The 21606-nt window shown below is 35.0% G+C and overlaps 1 long non-coding RNA gene across 5 annotated transcripts; it reads right to left on the bottom strand.

The window, feature by feature from the left end:
• Positions 1-266: 266 nt before the first annotated feature.
• LOC145557656 (uncharacterized) lies at positions 267-4842 on the bottom strand. 5 transcript variants are annotated; one of them, XR_014092311.1, is made up of 6 exons: positions 4358-4842; positions 2937-4147; positions 2223-2300; positions 2044-2110; positions 589-815; positions 267-484 (listed from the first exon to the last, which is right to left on the bottom strand). It is a non-coding gene; the product is annotated as an uncharacterized LOC145557656 (long non-coding RNA). The 5 variants fall into 5 exon arrangements; XR_014092310.1 differs by having other exon boundaries at positions 596-815; XR_014092309.1 differs by having other exon boundaries at positions 267-815; positions 2933-3000; positions 4096-4147.
• Positions 4843-21606: the final 16764 nt, after the last annotated feature.

Raw genomic sequence — 21606 nt, 5'->3', positions numbered from 1 at the left:
GAAAACTTTTAAAATGTGAAAAATATGCAAATTATTTAGACATCAAAAGGCGTCTAGAAATTTTTTTAAAGCTTTTTTTTTATTATTATTTTTCCTTTTATTAAATTATCACCATCATACATACATTATTGTTATTTAAATTTATCATAAATTAAATTAATAACATTTAAATTAAAGTAAACAAATATTCTTATATCTAGATTAGATAAAAAAAAAATAATCTATAATTAATCAACAATAATAAGAGAACATTATTGATTAAATTACCAAATTTATAAACGAAAACATCTAACACAATTAATTTTTATTAAAAAAAAACGTCACATATTATAGTAGCTTGTCCCTAAATAAATACATCACTAATATAATTAAGACTAATAACCAAAATAGATAGATGATGGCGTTATAGACAATGTAGTCGCTTATTTTGATGCTCAAGCGTCCCGGTCTATTCTCTTGTTGCAGCTACATTGCTTTTTCCAATCTTCAAAAAAAAAAAAATACAAAGTATAAATTAGTACATTACACAATATAGGCTTATACACACACACAAGCTTATAATTCCATCTTTCCATTACTAGCAATCACCACATACGAAGATAACTCAGCAATCGAACGAGGAGCACAACCAAATACCAGGGTACCACCAACGGGCTGTCCATGATTATCCACTACAATGCCCGCATTATCAACTAGTAGAAGCACCTTCTTATCTTTTGATAACAATTTGAGACAAGGAATAGCAGCCGTGTCAGGCAGAACAACATGAATTGTAAATACCAGAATTATCGGATGGGTTTTTGTATCTAGTTGATCTGCAATGAAATACCAGAATTACCAAATATCAGGGTACCACCAACTCAGCAATTGATCTGCATGGATCTGCAATTGTTACAGCCTGTGAAAATATCAAATCAACATGCCCTGTAATACAGGACATCAAACTATAAGCATTATCAGTCCCTAAAATCAATGAATCATCAAGCCAAGCCATACTCTTCACACCATCAATACACGACATTTCCTTCAAAACCACGAACAACCCACGTTTCCCATCGACCTCTCGATCATGCTTACTACTGCCTGAATTCAGCTCAATGAACACTTCTTTCTTCCCCATTGCCACCACAAAAAGGTAGGTACCATCATTATCCACTCCCCTAGAACTGAATTCCTTAACCCTCGCCCCATTCGATCTAACCCCGCCACCTAACTTTTTCATAAGCCTCCCACCTACACTACTACCACTACTACTAACTCCCTGTTCATTGATCCAATTAGAATTTTCAGATTCAGTACTACAAACCCTTCTAGCAACAACATTAACACCCTTTAGAATCCCTAACTTTTTCACAGATTGTAACAATTGCAGATCAACTAGATACAAAAACCCATCAGATAGAACCAAAATTCTACCAATTTGATTAACAACATGAATTGAATTAATACCATATTATACTACCACATCAGATATAATTTGTGTGCATTCAGATGCGTTTGAAGCACAATAATCCTATCAGATTATTAACAACTTAAAATAGCCATTTCGTTCACCAATTGTAAATAAGCTTTAAGCATACAAGAACTCAAGAGTGAACTTGATTATATGAAAGATCAAACACATATTGAAATAAGATTAGTCTGCTAAGCAACGACTTAAGTATAAATGTATCAAATCTGATTTTCAGATCTGAAATTCAGTTCTGAACTTCAGATCTGAATTCAACTATGAAATTCAGCTCTGAAATTCAGCTCTGAAATTCAAAGCTGGATTCTGTTCTGGATTTCAGCTTAGTATTCAGTTTAAGGGTAACGTAGATAATGAGCCGAGACAAGCATGGGTTCCTTTGCTTACCACGGTCCAAAGCTCAGAAACTAAAGGCACTGCACTCGGCTTAAGCTATGGCAACAAGATGGAGCCAATATTAATTTAATTACAAACCCCCTAAAAAATTCATAAGCAATAAGCCTTTTGGTCCAAGATAATATTAATAATAGGTGAATATGCAGAGCTAAGATAAAAAAGAGAGGATGGTAAAGTACCTTTTTTCTTCTTGACTATTCACGTTACACGTCTAGTTGTCGAAAGCCACAATTATGGTTTCTTAATCTGCTTCCAAGAGGGAGAAAAACAAAGTTCAAATTTTGATAAAATGCTCAGACTTGCAAACCAAAGAGGAAAAAAAAAGCCATTAACTTTTTAGACTTTGAAGAATATATACCTATAGCAGTATACCACTATATAGAAACCTCTCTCTTCCTCCCTAAGCTCACATTTTGTAGCCAAAGCCTCCAAATCCCTACATAGCATTAAAAACAATAAAATCTTTTTAAGAAAATTGTTTGTTATACCAGCCAACCAACGATAGAATGCGGCTAACAACTTCTTCTTCGACCTTAAAAAAAATTTGTTCCATTTGTTCCAGGGAAAAAGTAGGGTCCAAAGCTCCTCAATAAAGAGAATTAAGCATTGTTGGAAAACAAATAAGCACACAATGGAAACTAGTAATTAAATGCCAATAGCAAGTTACCTATTTAAATTGCTTTAATAAGAAGAAAAAAACATGTATTCAATTATTTAAATTAATGACAGAATTTGAAATAGTAATAAAAATACCAGTAACGATGATTCACAGAGAAGCCAGACATAAGGCTTTAAGGCAATTTTTTAAATTTACCCCTTTTCTCATAAACTCATAATGAGAGTATTTATATGAGAGTATTCATATGCATAAGAAACCAACAATACCAAAAAAAAAAGGAAATTTTTTTTAAAAAAAAAAAAAAAGACAAATAAATAACAAAGTATATCATCATCCAAGGCAATTAAAGTGAATAGTATTCAACACTAGAGTAAGCTGAAAGTAGAAAATTTTACCACCATAATGAAATGTCAAAACAAGAAAAAGACACTTATGCTTCAAAACATTACCTACCCAAGAACGTCAATATCTCTACCAGTGACGAAACTATGGCTTTGATATTCCTATGGTTCACAATCTGCAAGAAACTCAACATCGGTAGTACATTATGCAGAAGCATATTAAACAATTCGGAGAAATCAGAATCAAAGTTCATGAAAACTGCAATGAACATATGCAAAAGATACATTTCTTTTTAATGGAGACAGAAGCTAGGGGGATAAGAGAGGAAAAGTTGCAGTGAATTACATTAACATCAAGAACTCTTCTTACCTAGAAAAATGAACTCATCTCAACTAAGTTGAGAAATCACCAATAACAAATCATATCAAAGCAACAAAATAGAATTCAAAGTTTCATATCAATTTCACATATTACTACTTAATAGCCTATTAAATTTAATAAGCTACGCAACAAAAGCAAAACCATAATTACACTTATTTAATTAATTTAGAGAAATAGCTCTTTATATAAAGAATATTAGAATGGTCAGTGAGCATATTGAATTTTAAATATCAGTCATATAAAATCAGATTCTGCCAAACTAATCACCTATTGCGGAAACCAATCAAAGTATACCTGCTGCTCTACCCCATTAGAACGAATAATCTTAGCAATGAAATGGGAAGTAGTAGAAATATTAGCATAGCCAATTGGTGATGACGGTTTCAGACACAATCCCAATTTCAATCATAGAAATTTAGCAACCCTTTATTATATCAATCAACACTAAACCACTAACCATACGAAAAACAGTCACATTGAATCCTTATTTAAGCAGCTCAACAGTCTAGATTCAGGCGATTAAATCAAAACTAATATTAATTCAATTAATAAGTACAATTAATCCAACATATAAATCTTCTACAATAAACTTTAATAAATTGAGTCAGGAACTTACAGCAAGTACTCTACTACACCACCAAATTCGATGATATATTGTTCTTTAATGAAGTTGAGTCATTTTGTTATCCCAAATAACTATGCCACCAAGATCAAATAAGCTAAATAATACCACTTCTCACACAATTTATCTTTACATACAACTAATTTATCAAACTACAAGCTTCCATTAATTTCTAGCAATGTAAGCTCACAGAAACGAAATCTTAGAATTCTGGTAATAAATATAAGAAAACCAATAAACAAATAAGAATTGAAGAAAAGAAGACACCTCGGCAAAATTGTTCTTCAAACACCACTAGCTCATCAAAATTGTGCTTCAACTACAAAATAACAAGAGGCTAATTTTTCAAACTGAATTAAAATAGTAGCACAAAAAAAAATATTTAAAAAAAAAACAATTATCTCTATTGTTCATCAATCAAACTCATAAATGACTACAACTTTTTAACATTATGAAAACATATAAATAAAAAAAAAAATCCACAAAAACTGTAAAAAAAAAAAATTGAATCTATATAGAAAGGATGTACCTTAGTATTATCGACACTAGGAGCGACGAAACTGTTTCAATTGTAGACGAAGATCTGGATCTGAAATTGATAAACCTGAATGTGAAATTGATTCTAAGAGAGCAGTTTGGGGAACGGTCACTTCATCAGGAGGATTGCCAGCGTTTTGGATTCGTGGGATGGAAAGAATTTTCCATTTGAGTTCTTCACACCTTTCTTTTAATTGAAATTCTTTGCTATTTCGTGCGAAGAACTGAATTTTCAATTGAAGTACCTTATTCAAAACTAAGTTAGAGTGGGACGAAGATCTAAACTTGAAATTAATGTACCTCGATTCGAAATTGATTCAAATAAAGTCGAACATCTGAATTTGAAACTGATATAGAAAACCTCATACGAAATTGATTAGTGGAGGAACAAAGATCTGAATAAAATAAATCCATGGATTTATGAGAGTAGGTTTACGCCCTGAATGAAAGAGAGAGAATAGTTAGGGTTTGTGTGTATATCCATCCGTTTATTTTTTATTTTTTTGAGAAAAGAGGGAATAAGCCGTTTATTATTTCCCCAAATTCTTCAATCGTGGTTTTTTTATTCACGTGTGGGCACGTGTTGTTGTTCTCGACGCTTTTTGGAGTCACTGATTAAGTTCGACCCTAAAAAGCGTCTCAAATACACACATAGTATATATACAAGTTGACGCTCCTTATCCAGCGTCGATGGTCCAGCGTCGAGAAAGCACTCGTTTTGTAGTAGTGACTAGATCATACAACCCTCCTCTGTCACAGATTATCTCTCTACGAAAACCAAAACTTTGACGGCGACGATAGATGCTTAGAAGAGCGATGTCATTAATGGCGATGTAAAAGTAAGCCATTTAAAAGCCAGGAGAATGATGCCTTGATATCTAATGGCGACGCTTCTCCTCACAAGGTTTATCCTCCTTTTTTTGTTAATTTTGTATAATTTGGGTTAGGGTTTTGATTTCGTTGAGTTATATGGTTTTGATTTTGGATTTTTTTATTTTGTTGTTTTTGAGTTTGAGTTTGAGTTTTAGTTTAAGTTTGTATGTGATGCTTTATTTTGTCTTTCTTTTTCGATGATTATTGTAAATTTATTTACCCAGAAACCCCCTATTTAGGGTTTTGTATTTTTGTTTTATATATTTATTTTTATGATTTGATTTTAAATCTTGGTTTCTTTAAAATTATGGTTTAGTTTCCTTTTAGGGTTTAATTGAGGAATTTTTTAGTTGAGATCGAATAATTATTTTCTCGTTTATTAATTTTGTTGATTTTCTATGAGATTTCATTATTTTTGCCTAAATACTTGTTCATCTTTGGAATCATAAAGAGTTTGACACTCGACTGCTCTCATTGTTTCCCCACCGTAGCCTAGGTCCTTCCTCGTTGCATTTTACTGATGCTGTCTTTGCTTTATATTGCCAAGTGCTACTGCTGAGTGCTGCTCGTTGTTCAATTATGAGCTTTACTCTCCCTTTCCTCTTGCCTCTCTATATTATCTCTAGGGTTAGATTATAGTTGATTTCGTGAATTCTTTGTGTTGATTGTTTGAATCGTTGTGAAGTTGTATAATGGACATGGATGTGTAGAAAAAAGTACTTGGCAATTAATTTTTATTTCTATACTCATTATTTCTTATGATAAATATAATTAAATGATTTGAAGATGTTAAAATGGATAAATTTGAGGTGAAGTCGTTGGTTTTTTTTAATTGCTAATAGTTAGTTGAAAAAGTATGGTTCTTTATGCTTGAAATTGATTAACGAAACTAGAGACAATTGCATTGATAATTGGCATTCTTAGGAGATTAAAATTTTATTTAAGTGGTAGGATTTGATGAGAATCATATTTCTTATCCCATGAGTTATGTCTGCATTTGATACACAATTGGGGATTATCTTGTGTCAGATAGTGTGGATATTATTATATTTGGTTTCTTATTGTATGTGCTTAATGCTATGTATGGTTTCTTAATGCATGTGCTTAATGCTATGTTTGGTTTCTGAATTTGATGTTCCTCTTTTCCTCCATTCACTTTGTATCATGTGCTACATACTCTTGCAAACCAATTTCCTTAACATTATCTTAACCTTTTCCATTCAAATCATTTTGTCTTGTGTTAATTCAGACTTTTAGAGATCTCACCTATACAAATCTAACACAACTTTATGTTTCTAATGCAAACAACCTTATTTCAAACATATTTGACAGGGTTATCAAAAGCTCTTACACAGTGTAAGAAAATGCAAAGCTTTGGAAGAGCAGCCGTAACTTTAGGCAGCTTTGAACCTCAACATTTGATTAGGTACTGTGAGATGTATCTTAGGAAATAGAATCAAGTTGAATTCAATTTCCAAAAAGTGATGAACCAATTAGCCAAGCAGACAACTTTTGCAGCACTACTATAATCCATAATAAGATTTGAATGTGTTCAATAACACTTTATCCCTCTTACAAGTAATTGCAAATAAGAGAAAAAAAAAAGAGTCTAAAAATGAGGATGTTCTAGGTTTGAGTAATCTGGTGTCGTCAGGGCTAGGGCTATGAAATAGTTGATTAAGGTCTACATTAAATATGTGTAATGTGCAAATTTGGTTAATACATAATAATCATATGGGTAGATAAAAGTTTCTCTAATTTGTACTTACGTTTATTTTTATTCTATTCTGCACTTGTATGACCTTTCCACAATTTTTTATAGCTATACAGTGGATCTATAAGCTTGATGAGAATGCTACTTGCCTTTGTGAAACAGACTAAACAACTTCAACAGTTTGTTATTTTTCTGTCATTTCCCTTATTGTACCTGCCCTTAAATGATTTGGAATATGCTCATTTTTGAATGAGGTGTATCCATCAAACTAATAGTTATGCACTAGGTCTATAGACTGTGGGGGAAGCATGTATTTTTGGGTCATTGATTTGCTACATTTCAATATTTCTTGCGTGTCTTGCTTGATTACAGATTTGTGCTTATCCATCCTAATGGCACAATTCTGTTTCTGGATTATCTAATATTGAGTGGGATGGGCATATTTTGTTTTTTAAAGTATATATTTATTTACATTATGTTGTTTAGTTGTCCTTTTTATTGCCATGCATCTACTAACTCTTCTCTTATATCTTTGTTACTATGGGGAAGCTAGTTAGTGTTTCTCTACATATATAGTTTGATTAACTAATTTTTTTCTTTTTTTTGGGGGGTTTCTAACAGTATGACATAAATTCCACTTAATTGGCAAGTTGCTGCTTCCAAAGCTAGTTTGAATGTAGATATTGGTTGCATGGTCAATGGAGCTGGGTTGGATATGGTCACAATGGATATCATTAAGTTGCATGGAGGAACACCAGCCAACTTTATAGATGTTGGTGGTAGTGCTTCTTAAAATCAGGTAAATAGTTTGTTTGATTTATAAAGAGCCACAAAGGGCGGTGAAATAGATGAGATTCAATCTTAGGTCTTGGGGTACCATACCACCATTTAATTTTTGTTGGAGTAGGGTGGATAAATCGATTTAGATGGTTGTCATTGTTACTGCATGAACTCTTTGGCTATTTATTAATAAATAATGTATGTAATAGGTGGTTGAGGCTGACTCATGAGATGCCACTGGAAGACTGCTGCCTCGCAAGGCGGCTGCTACTGCTGCAGTCGCTGCCTCGCAAGGTTGCTGCCGCTGCCTCGTAAGGCGGGTGATGCAAGCTTCTATGCTCCTACTACAAGCTTCTATGTTCCTCCTGCTGTTCTAGTCTATGCTATTGCTTCTATGCTCTTGATGCTGCTGTTTTTTTTTTTTTTTTGGAATTAAAATTGTTATGTTACAACCTATATTAATGAAAATTATAAGTTAAAATATATGTAAGTTTTTATACATCAATTTAAGTAAAAAAATGCAAAAAAATATTTTTTGGGGACATGAAGGGCACTGGTTCTTAGCCAAAGCGGTGCTAATATATGTATTATTGCCACCGCTTCTGAACCGAACTGGTGCTAATAACTGTGTTATTGCCACCGATTCAAAACCGGTGGTGACAAATCTCACTTTTTCCACCCCTCAAATGAATACCAGTTCAAAACCGGTACTATAGGGGGGTTTGAACTGGTGCCCTTTTGCATTTTTCTACTAGTGTACCCAACAAGTTCCCATACCAATTATAGAAGACAATAATGTTGTCAAACAACTTAAAAATACTAAGGTCAAAATGAACGTATGGAAACTACTAGCCACATATCGTGAACATAGAATTGAAGTAATGGATGCTTTAACTAAAATAGGGATAGATTTTAAAACCACTCCTGAGGGATTAGCTAATTTTCTCACGAGTGATCTTCTGAGTCCCATCAATCTAATCACCTTTTTCGACAAGGACTTACCTCCTGAAGGTGAAAAACTTAATAAGGCCTTAAACGTCACAATAATCTTTAACAGAATGAATATCCCAATAACTCTTGTAGATAATGGGTCAGCAATCAATGTTTGCCCACTACGAACTGCGAGGATGCTAGGAATAAGGGATGCAGACTTGTCTCAATCCACACAAGGAATAAGAGCTTATGACAACACTCGTCGACAAGCTCTTAGGACTATTACTATGATTGTCACCACAGGAGTTATAGATCATGATACTACTTTCCAAGTGGTAGATATTAAAGTTTCTGTCAACCTATTGTTGGGACGCCCTTGGCTTCATCACCTTATGTCCGTCCCTTCATCCCTTCATCAACAGGTGAAGGCCATAGTTGGAGGAATTCTTGTCACAATCGATGCTTCCCCAATGAGGATCAAGGCAATTGATAAGCCTATCTTAAATGTGGTGCATGATGACAACGATGAAGATCTATGGGGCTTTAACGCAGAAGAAGCTAAGTCTCCTTAATTGAGGAAGATGAAAGGACCCCTCTTTGGTACGATATCCATTCAAATATGATAGTAAATGGTATACTCTGAAAATAGGGACACTTTCCTGGAATGACCCTAGGAAAGAAAAAAAGAGTAACAATGCAAACGAGATCGCCTGGCCTTCCTAAATTAGATACTTTTGGACTTGGTTTTGAACCGACATCGAAAGACTATAAGAAAGCCCGGTAAAAGGCTAACGCGCAGAGAAATGCCCGTACAAAAAAAAAAGCAATCCCAATAGATCAGTATCCTCTCATCCCAATTGGACAATTAATAAGAGAGGGTGAAGATTATCTATGTTATTAATTTCTCGAGCCCTTTGTCAAAATTGGAATAAGACAACCTAGGTTCAAAATCTTTCTGGATTGCAACTTTTTAGATGATATTCTAACTCCTATCTATAAGGAGAAAGCACCTCCATGCTTTGACTTTAATGTCATGGGACTTCTTTTCGGGCACGAGAAGAATAAGCCAAAATATGTTGAAGATAACTCCGCGCTCATGCAAACATTATTACAAAGTGAGAGCTTTGACCCCTCAAATCCTATCAATCCAGCGAAAGGTTTAGTGTAAGGATGGAGAAAGACTGTGAAGGTGACTACACCAAGTGGAAGGAAGATTTCTATAACAATAGGACAAGGTCCCATGTTCGAAGTGTCGTCTGATTTAGAGTCTTAATCTGAGTCTTCCCCTATCGAGTCTTCAAAGTTTGTAGATATAGTACCTTTCCCTAGTTCTTTAGCACCTACTCCTAGGATAGTTAGTAGTCAGTCCCAACGGACATTTATTTATTTGATGTAATGGTTTCAAATTACAATAACATGTCTTCTTTTGCTTACTCCTCGTGCCATTCCCTAACCAAAGATGACGAGCATTGCTTAACTAACAATGAAGGCCACAAAGAAATAATTAAGGCAATGGAAAAACTTGAGAATAAAACACCAGTAATAGAAGACACTAAAACAGTGGATATCTCAAAAGATCCAAACATTAAAAAAGAAGTAAAAATTGGACTAACTCTTACTAAAGAAGAAATAACCGGTTTAATTAATCTACTAAATAGTTTCTCGATGTATTCGCTTGGACATATGAAGATATGCCGGGAAAAAATAGAGAAATAGTTCAACACAGAATACCACTAATTCCAGGAATGAAACCTGTAAAGCAAAAGTTACGTCGAATGAAACCCGTCGTAGCTCTTGAATTAAAAGAAGAAGTTCATAAACAAATTACTCAAGGTTTTATCAGGGTATCTAAATACCCTGAATGTGTTGCAAATGTTTTTCCAGTTCCAAAGAAAGATGGGAGGGTAAGAATGTGTGTCGATTATAGAAATCTAAATAAGTAAAGTCCAAAGGACACACTTCCCTTTGCCACACATAGACATTTTGGTAAATAACATAGCGAATTACGCGCTTCTCTCATTTATGGATGGATACGCAGGGTACAACCAGATTCTCATGGCCGAGGAAGATTTGGAAAAGTCTACATTTATAATGCCATGTTGCACTTACTGTTACATGGTAATTCCATTTTGGTTGAAAAACGCTGGTGCCACTTGCCAAAGAGCAGCGACTGTCTTACTACATGACATGATGCACAAGGAAGTTGAAGTATACGTGGATAATATGATTGTAAAATCTAAACATCGCCCAGGACATCTAGTAGCCTTAAGAAAATTCTTTGAAAGGCTGAGGAAATACAATATGAGGTTAAATTTATCCAAGAGTGTTTTTGGAGTCACCTCAGGAAAACTCTTAAGATATGTCATTAGCTCTACAGGAATAGAGATAGACCCAACCAAGATTAAAATAATCATGTCAATGCCACCACTTAAGACCGTGAAACAGAGTGGAGGATTCATTGGACGGTTGCAATACATATGTAGGTTTATATCCAAGTTAACCACGATATGTGAACCAATATTCAAGAAACTAAAAAAGCAGTGCCAGTGTAGGGAATATTTTAAGCATTACCCAAAACTTGAACCCCACTATGATCATACACCTAAGCATGGTTGCGTCCAAAGGGAAGGAAGATAGAGCAAAAGAGTCACCAACAAGTTTTAGGAACTTGTAAACCATTCACAGGGTGAAGTTTATTACACCCCTTAACGATCTATGAGATCGTTAACTCCAATGGGTCTGGAACCAAGACTGGAAGTTCGGGGATGAAGGTAAAAATCCAACCTACAAGAGATTGAACCTGCCCTAATAATAGGAATTTACTTTATTCTGCTCGTATTCATGTGTGCTTTGTGACTAACATGAAATCATTAGGTTTACCCTAAACCTGTTTATCTATGTTGGTTGAATATTAATGCACAAATAAATCTATTATTGGCGATCACTTGAATTATAATCAAATTAATCCTAAACAAGATTATTAATTATCTTATTAAGCGTGATTACAAGTACCAATTCCCTTTAAACATGCATAAAAGGCGTGATCAAGCAATAACAAATCAAGCAACAAATAATAATCATAAGCATATAATTATAACAATTATTATAATAAGAATCATAATCATAATAATCATAATTAAAATAATTCATGTTAAAGCATAATATTAATAGCAAGATCCTAGGCATGATACTAACAAGATTTATAACAAACCCTAGCATGTCACTAAAAATCAAAAATCAAAGCTTTAACCCTAGCATAATACTAACATGATATTAGGAAAGAAAATAGAAAGCATCATAGAAATCATAATTGTCACATTTGATATTATAACTTTTTCCCTAAACATAATACTAGGAATCATTGTTGTCATTCAAAGCATCAAGCATCCTAACATGATACTAGGAATCATAATGACAGCCTAGACATGATTTCTATATCATAATATCAATAAATCAATTAAAGCACTTACTTGGTTGACTCGTATCTCTTTCTAATAACAAAATAAACACATTAGTAACACTAGTAGAAAAATAGCATTAGGCACCCCCAATATGGCATCGGTTCAGGCCAAACCGGTGCCAAAAATCTGCCCAAAATTGGGCGGGTTTTTAAACAAAGGGAAAAGGCACCGGTTCAACGCAAACCGGTGCCAAAAACATAAAGGCCACCGGTTTGAACCGGTGCCTTTTGAACCGAGCCATTAAATATTAAAAAAAAAAAACGGCCCTTCTATTTCTCTCTCCTCCTCTCAGCCGTTTCTCTTTCTCTCTCCTCCTCTCATGCATCCTCTTTCTCTCTCCTCTCCTCCTCTTTCTCGATCTCCTTCTCCTCCTCTTTCTCGATCTCCTTCTCCTCCTTCTATTTATCTTCCCTCATCTCCTTCTCCTTGGTTTTCTCCTCCCTCATCTCCTTATTCGAATTTAAAAGGTTTTTTTTTTCGATTTTGATATATTTTTCTTCGAATTCTAGGTATTTGTTTTTCGATTTCATTTCTGGGTATGATTAATGTTTTTCGATTTTGATTCATTTTTCGATTATTATTTGTTTTTCGATTTCTGGGTATTTTTTCGTTTTTTTTTATAATTTTCTGGGTTTTTAACTAATTTTCGATTTTAATTTTTTTTATTTTTTTTTATTTTCTGGGTTTTAATTTTTTTCGATTTTCTGGGCTTTGATTTAATTTTTTCTTCATTTTCTGGATTTTCAACTCATTTTCGATTTTCATTTTTTTGATTTTCATGGTTTTAAGTTTTCGATTTTAATTTTTTCGGTTTTTTTTAATTTTCTGGGTTTTAAACTAATTTTCGATTTTATTTATTTTTTATTTTCTTTTAATTTTCTGGGTTTTAATTTTTTTCGATTTTAATTTTTTTCGATTTTCTGGGTTTTAATTTAATTTTTTCTTCATTTTCTGGATTTTCAACTATTTTTCGATTTTCATTTTTTCGATTTTCTGGGTTTTAAATTTTTGATTTTCTGGGTTTTAAATTTTCAATTTTAATTTTTTCGGTTTTTTATTTTTATTTTCTAGGTTTTAAACTAATTTTCGACTTTAATTTTTTTTTGATTTTTTTTTAATTTTCTGGGTTTTAATTTTTTTCGATTTTAATTGATTTTTTGCAGCTAATACATTTTAATTGATTTTTTTGGATGAACTAATTGGCGCAGGTATACTATTTGCTTTGCAAGCCAAAAATATTGCACATAATCAAAGAATCAAGAATCAAGAATCAAGAATTGTGATGTTTGGGGATTTTTTTTATTGTGATGTTGTAATATTTTTTTTTGGTTATATTGTAGTTCTTTTTTATTTATTAATATGTGGTAATTGTTTAATTTTATAATTCGTATAATGTAATTTTTTTCTTGATTATATAATGTAAAATTTCGGTTATATTCAATGATATTTGATTAATATGTTGTTGTTCTTATTTATTTTATTCAATTTGATTTTTAAGTGAAAAATGACAAACAAACAAAAAAAAAAAAAATATTTTTTGGGGCTTTTTGGCACCGGTTAACCGGTGCCAAAGACTTTCAAATAATTTTCAGTGGGCTTTTTTGGCACCGGTTAACCGGTGCCAATTTAGATATTTGGCACCGGTTTGAACCGGTGCCTTTTTAAACCCCTTTTTGGCACCCCTCACATTGGAACCGGTTCAAACCGGTGCCTCAGGCCGGGTTTGAACCGTTGCCAAATTCATTTTTTCACGTAGTGTAACTTCAAGGAAAATAATAAAATCAAAACAATTAAATTAAATAATTTAAATACAGATTAGGGACCAAACCCTCATAAATTAAAACCTATCACGTCTAGGGCGATGGCAACTTCGAACTTGGCTAGGTGTGTCTAGATCTTGTGAATGCAGAATTTTGTTTGAGAAAAGCTAGTTTAAAATAAGAGAGAGAGAGAGAGAGAGAAGATATCAAGAAATTCTTGATGAGAGTTGATAGTTGTTGATGAGAATTGATGATTGAAAAAAGAATTTTATGAGGCTATTTATAGAAGATATCAGCCGGATATGATAAAAAATGAATTAGAGTTTCAAAAAGAATAAAACACGACGCTGTCGCCAAAATCGCGCCTGTCGCCTGACGCTAGACGTGGCGCCAGACGCTGCTCCTGTCGCCAGACGCTGCAATCAGCTTTTCCACGCGTTTTCTAATTTTGATAAAATTTAAACGTACGTGAGGGTAAAACTGTATTTTCCTTAAAAACACTTCTTTTATTCTGATTACAACTCTTAAAAAATCAACTAAAGTCAATTTATCAATGCTAATCAAATTAGGATTCAAAATAACCTTCTAGAATATTTTAGAAGACTATAATCAATCCTTATCACATTAGGAATGATAAATCATATTAGGCCCTCCTCTAGATCATTAGGCCGCATATAAAGATCAAACCGGGCCCAGTTTAGTAATTTGGTCATAACTTCCTCATTATTCATCGGAATTGGGCTTATAATATATCGTTGGAAAGCTCTTTTCGAACCTGACCCAACTACACTGGTATTGGACCCTTTCCATGGACCAAACAAAACTGAATTGGCTGTTTTCTTAATATAGTTTATAAAAAACAGAAAGAAAAGAATAAAAACTAACCGCAACACTAGACTTTCCACACTTCCACTTCATTCGATTATTATTCGACATGAAAGGTACTCATCACTGGGTTTGGTTTTGGGGAGACACAAATGGGTGTCTACAACCAGTAATATAGGACGATGAGTGTCAAAAAGCCTTTGAGAAGATCAAAGCCTACCTCGCTAATCCTCCCGTATTAGCACCTGCGCTCCCAAGAATCGCTCTTAGGTTGTATTAACAGTCACCAAAAGGACAATAGAGTTATGCTCGTACAATAGGTAGAAGGAAAAGAAAACTCCATCTACCACTTAAGTAAAAAGATGCTCGAGTATGAAGTACGCTAAACACCACTTGAGAAATTTCAATAGTGTGGGCCACAACCAAGTTAAGACACTACATGCTCGTTCATACAATCTATATAATATATCAAATGGATAGTCAATTTAACCTTATTTGATGAAGGTTTATTCCTCAAAAGGCTATCAAAGGATTAGTGGTCTAGGACTTCTTAGCAGATTTCCCAATAGAAGATTCGACACTGATACAAGAAAATGAGTTTCCAAACGAAGACTTAATGCTTATAGAAGATAATACTTGGACGTTATACTTCGATGGAACATCAAACCAAAAGGGTCGTGGTGTAGGAGTATTATTAGTATCACCTAAAGAGGAACATGTCCCAATCTCAATAAAGTTAGATTTTAACGTTACCAATAACGCTGCGAAATACGAAGCATGCGTGGTAGGCCTCGAAATAGCTTTGGCATTGGGAGTAAAGATACTTCGAATATTCGAATATTCTTCTTTGTTCATTAACCAAATTTCATAATGATGGAAAGTAAGGAGCGAAAGCTTGGCCTCCTGCCAAACATATCTAGAAACACTCAATAAAAAGTTAGAAAAGGTAGAATACACAGATCTACCAAGAGAGGAAAATCAATTTGTCGATGCCTTGGTAAGACTAGCCTCAATGGTTAGAATTCCCACAAAAATTGAGCAAATGCCTTTGACAATGGCATAAACCTGCTTACATTCAAGCTATAGAAGACGATGAAGTAGTACAAGAAGAAGAAGAAGAATAAGAAGAACCTTGGTTTACAGACATCCTCAACTATGTCGCCAAAGGGAAATATCCACTGCACGCTGACAAAAGAGAACAACGAGCCTTTAGACTTCTGGCTTCCTAATATGTACTCATGGATAATGAGCAACACAAAGGGGTACCAAAAGGTCGAGCTCTTTTATGTGTAGGCAAAAGGAAGCCTAAAAGGCAATAAGAATAATCCACGAAGGAGTATGTGGAACTCATGTGAATGACAAGATGCTAGTCCAAAAGATAATGCGCGAGAGATATTATTGGACTACCATGAATAGGGATTATCATCATTATGTAAAAGATTCCCTAAATGCCTAATATATGCTAACTTGCAGCATATTCCTCCGTGCCTCCTTTACACCTACACATCATCATGGCCATTCTAGAAATGGGGAATAGATATTACTGTAAAGATTACTCCTCCTAGGACTCACTTTCAAGAGTACATCCTAGTAGCAATCGATTACTTCACAAAGTGGGTCGATGCAGCATCAGATGCAAAACTCACTGCGAAGCATGTAGCAATCTTCTTCGAAAGGAAAATCATATGTCGGTATGGAGTCCCACATGAAAAGATAAGTGACAATGGAACTCACTTTCAAGAAAATGTGAAGAATTTCTATAAAAGTATGGCATTAAACATCGTCACTCTTCCCCATACAGGCCTCAAGAACATGGTGCACTAGAGACAACCAATAAGAGCTTATAGACTATCATTGAGAAAATGACAGAAAATTACAAGGGTGGGCCTGACAAACTCCGTTTCGCCCTTTTTGGGTTATCGCACGCCAATCCTCTCATCAATAGGAAATACACCATTCTAATTAGTATATGGAATGGATATTGTACAATCCATAGAATTAGAAATACCTTCCCTACGCATTGCGTTGGAAAGTAAACTCGATGAAGTCGAATGTACTAGAGCGAGATATGGAAGTTAATTCTACTTGATAAAAAACAATTAGAAGCTCTACATCATACTCAATGCAACCAAACTCGTATGGCTAGACACTTTAAGAAGAAGGTAAAGACAAGAAACATCAAAGTAGGAGACTTCGGGTTAAAAGAATTAAGAAAAAAGGTTTTAAACCTAAGAAGCAGATTTAGGCCTAATTGGTCCGGGCCATAAATTGTAGAAACTATTATATCAGGGGGTGCTGCAAAACTAACTGATATGGATGGCAATGAATTCTTAAACATGAAAAATCTTGATCAACTTAATAAATACTACCCATAATTTCTTGAGTAAGATTCTCAAGAGATCTACGTTTGGCATGATTCCTTAGGAAAGGATACGTAGGCAACCCTTTATAGGGTGCGACCACTTTAATCTTCACAAAAATCAATTCATCAACAACGGAACAGTAGGCACGTAAGAATCAAGTCCAGCACGACACGCCACATCTCTCGCACAGTAACAGGAATCAGCGCATCGCAGTAAGCACATCGTGCAGCGACAAGTTCAAATTTGTAGCGCTAGAAGCTTTACAACAATCTGGGCAAATTTCCGTGTTTTCCGAAAATTTTCGACTTCCGTACTTGATTAATTCTTGAAAAAAAATTCAAGACATTTTCACTTCTTTAATAAAATTTTGAATGTAAAAGTTAATATAATTTAAAAAGATGAAAATTGCATTAATAAAATAAAGTAAAAATTACATTATTGATGGAATTTATTAATGCTTAAAAATAAAATTTACTTCAAATTAAAACTAGAGAATAAGTTTAAAGTAAAGCAATGCTCTAATCTGTCTTCTCTTTCCTACCCTTTTTCCAATTCTTGTCCGCCTATTCTTTGTCATCTAGAACTTTCGCTAGTAAGCATCCTTTAGAAGATCTACATTTGATTTTGGTGTTGATAGTTTCTCTAATAGCCATCAAACCGTGCTTCTTTTCAACCCATACTATCTGTTCTGTGGAATTAGCTTTTCTTTTCTCTTTACCCTTAGTAGAAATTTTCTTCTTAGTCATAACAGGAGTCTTGAATTCAACTCTTTCACCCAGGCCAAACACTCCTTAGGGGGAAATTTCTTATCCCCTAGGCGGTCTTTCACATTGGTCTTACTCAGCTTCCGGACTTTGTTCTTGTCTTTTTGAGATGTACCAAGTAGCCATTGCTTCACATCCCTAGACAAAGAAGGTGGGACCTTTTAGGTAACAACTTCCCATAAGGTCTAGCACACCAATAGTCATCAAATCTCTCTACATCTTGTGAAACGGGAAATTCATAGGGACGACGAAGATCACCAGATGGAATAGTTTGAGCAAGACCATATTGTCTTCTAACCCTAGAAGGGTAATAAAAAGTCATCTTTGAAAAGCTAGGAAGACGGAAAAAAGCTTGATTGCTAACACTAACCATCTTCTCAATTTTCCACAAAGGAATGACCCATTTAATGGCAAAGAAATAAGTTTAAAAGATTCTACTGCACTCCCAACGGCCCATCATTAAGGAAAAGCATTTCTTCCGTCTTACAAAGCAATTTGGTGTATAGTTATGAACATTATCAGAGGGCTAATTAATTCAAGTATCTCCATTAGCCATATATGTAAAAGTTCAATGCAAATAATTATTATTACTATACAAAATTATATATATATTTTTTTGTATAAATAAAAGTATTAATTTTCTACCTGTAATAAAATTGGAGAATCTCAAAGAGGTGCCTTTGGATTCCTTTTTAATTCATCTAAACCAAGCATGGTTTCTCTAACAATCAAAGGCATTGGATTTCTATTTAATTCAATTTGCTCCATGACAGATGCTAAAATCGATTGGCCCTCATGAATATTACCACTAGAGAGGATATATTGATTTAGCATACAAAAAAGAAAGGCTTTTCTCCTATAAACGGGAAAAGACTCGGAGTGTGGTCTGTCAAAATAGAATCGTGCAAATTCTTTCAAATTAACTACATTCCCATGCACTATATCTTTTAAGTTCTTATTCCCAATGTTAAGGAAACGCTCAAAATCTTTGTAATAATACTCGGTTACTTTAGGAATTACCGCAAGATTTAGGGAAAGCCTAGAATGGCACCAAATTCTTCCGGTAAAGGATAAATTTCATCATAACCAAGTCTAAAACAATGAGTATCTGAATCCCAGTACTCTAAGGCGGCATGAATAAAGTCTATGTCAAGATATACCCCCAGGTGAAAAAAAATCAATTTCTTTTCTCTCCTTAGCAGTCAGACATCGACATCACTCATGAGTAAAATCGCTAAAACTCTTAGACATGATTACTTAATGAGAAAATAAAAGCTAGAATTATTTGTAATCTATTCGATGTATACAGAATGGACAGATTTGGGGGCTATTTATGCAGAAAACTAGTGCAAACCGAATCCTGAAAGGATTCAGACTAACATCACCAGCGCCATGCGACAGAAATTACGCACCGCGTGATGTTTGTCGCATTGCGACAGCTAGGTGCAAGCTACGACAGCCTAGAGCGATACGCCAACCAATATTTTTTCGACTATGCCTTAGTTTTGTACTACGATTTTACGATTTTCACCATTTTCAAAGCCATATCCACTCACATCCAACCTTATTACTAATACTTGATCCATACCTGATTATTTTGAGTTAATTAAATTCAAACTCGACTTTTATTTTTCATTTTTCTTTTTGGGGGAGAAAGTCAGATACCCTCCATTGATAAAAAAATGACGGAAAATTTTTAATTTTTTACGCAAAAATTATTCATAATTTTCACACGGTCACATAAAATAAAAAATAAAAAATACAAGGCTAGAATAGACATAGTAATCATATATATATATATATATATATATATATATATATATATATATATATATATATATATATATATATATATATATATATATATGAACGTCCAACACAAGTGATAAGTCGAGTGAGGAAAGTCCTATAAAGTCAAAATAAAATATACACAGATACAAACTATAATGGCGGAGACCGCAAATGTGTAGGAACATCAAATATGTCAAAAAATTGAACAGTCCAAGGAGTCAAACCCTCGCATGCAGCCTGATCAGTAGTAGCCGGGAGCGAAAGAGTAGGGCCAACCCACCTAGGCTCACCCTGCTTATGGCCTCCCAAATGTTGAGTCTGATGTGGTACTGCGACTATGAGCCAACGTTGTACGTCCCACAACCCGCTAAAGGAGCTGATGTCGTGCCTCCTTGGCTAGTCGGCTCCCTGATGCATCCTCGGACGAAGAGCCAGAACAGTCTACTCTGGCAGTATGGTCTTACTCTACTCAACCGCTATGACTCCTAACTGAGGTACGCTGACGCCTTGAGTCAGACTCCGATCTATCCCTCCTAGCCTTGGGTCTCGTATGAGTGCGCGTCGGAGGAATAGGCTAAAATAGAAAAAGCAAACTAAGTTAACTATATAAGATAAATATAAACAAACATAAGAGGAGGCCAAGAGAAATACCTCCAGGTCGTCATCACCACGGCGACACATAGCTTGGTGGCTGAACCTCACGAGCTGGTAACGGAAGGTGTCCATGCGTCTTGCCATCCTCGTTAGCATCTCACGAGAAAGCTGTCAAGGTCGCAAAGTTAGAGATAATCAAAGCATATATGCAAACAAGATAACAAATAAAGTGACTTACCACAGTCTAGTGTCGAGGTATCGACTCCTCTATGAAACGCCATTTCTCAGGAGCAAGGGGAATCTTCTCCTAAACAGGACTGAAAGTGCCCTGATACAATGGTTATCGGCGGAGGCACAAACTCTCTGGTCAAAGCTTGTCAAATAAAATCTAAGTGATTAGAATTTGCTAGGGTTCTATTAAAGGATTAAATAAAAGAATACAAAAGTACCTTTTCTCTCTCTGGCAAGCAAGGTGGTGGAGCCAAACACGGCAAAAATCTATCCTCATAACTCCAATTTTGATGGATATGACTCCGCCAATCCGTACCCGCTGGCATCCTGGCCGCATGAGCCCTCAGCCTCGTCTTATCGAACATGTGTCGTGGAGGGCGAGAAGGAACCACAAAGGGCTCTGAAGAGTGCATGCATGGAAAACGAAATAAGCCAATGCCTAAAAATGAACATCAGGCTCCTACACAATGAGTATCCATAACAGGAGATCCTACTAAGGGGTAATACAAAAAAGTATGTTAAGAAAACATACCGAGAGAATCAACTCTCGAACACGAGTAGTAGCAGTCTGGTCACTATAAGGGCCTCCCAAACTGGCAACAATAGGGAGCCCTCGAGGCGAAGGCCTCGCTGGTGAAAAAGATTGAAATACTCGTAGAACCAGACTTATGAAACAGGGAAGCGTCAGCGAGTGCTAGCAAAAACCTATGCCAAAAATCGATTAAAGGAAATAGAGTATACCTCTGCGAGACTTCAGAAGCTGGAAAGTGTGACTTCCTCATCAAACTTGCGATGGCGACAAGAGAGTCGAAATCCAAGAAGGAAGTCAACATAGGCCAAGCTAGCCCAATCATATGATCATACCATACGAAGGTCGTGAACAGCAGGAAAATAGTGGAGTAGCACTCGGCTACCCCTGTCAGGGTTGAAGGTCACGGACAAAAGAATTAGAGCAAAGATGCGCACCCACTGCTTCGGGTTGGTCGCACCATCCTAAAAGGCCTCCGCCAGCATGGTCCGATGAATACAACGGGTGTTGATCTAAGTCGGCCGAGCCTCGCTACGAGCTCAAACAACAATAGGGCCAATCAGTTCCTCTACCTCAAGAGAGAAAATCGTTATGTCGCTGCCAAATGGAATCGCAGCTGGCTG

The sequence above is a fragment of the Chenopodium album genome, chromosome 1 (assembly GCF_948465745.1).
Source record: "Chenopodium album chromosome 1, dcCheAlbu1.1, whole genome shotgun sequence".
Lineage (NCBI taxonomy): Eukaryota > Viridiplantae > Streptophyta > Magnoliopsida > Caryophyllales > Amaranthaceae > Chenopodium > Chenopodium album.
The sequence above is the reverse complement of the archived record's forward strand: the minus strand, read 5'-3'. Positions and strand labels throughout refer to the sequence as shown.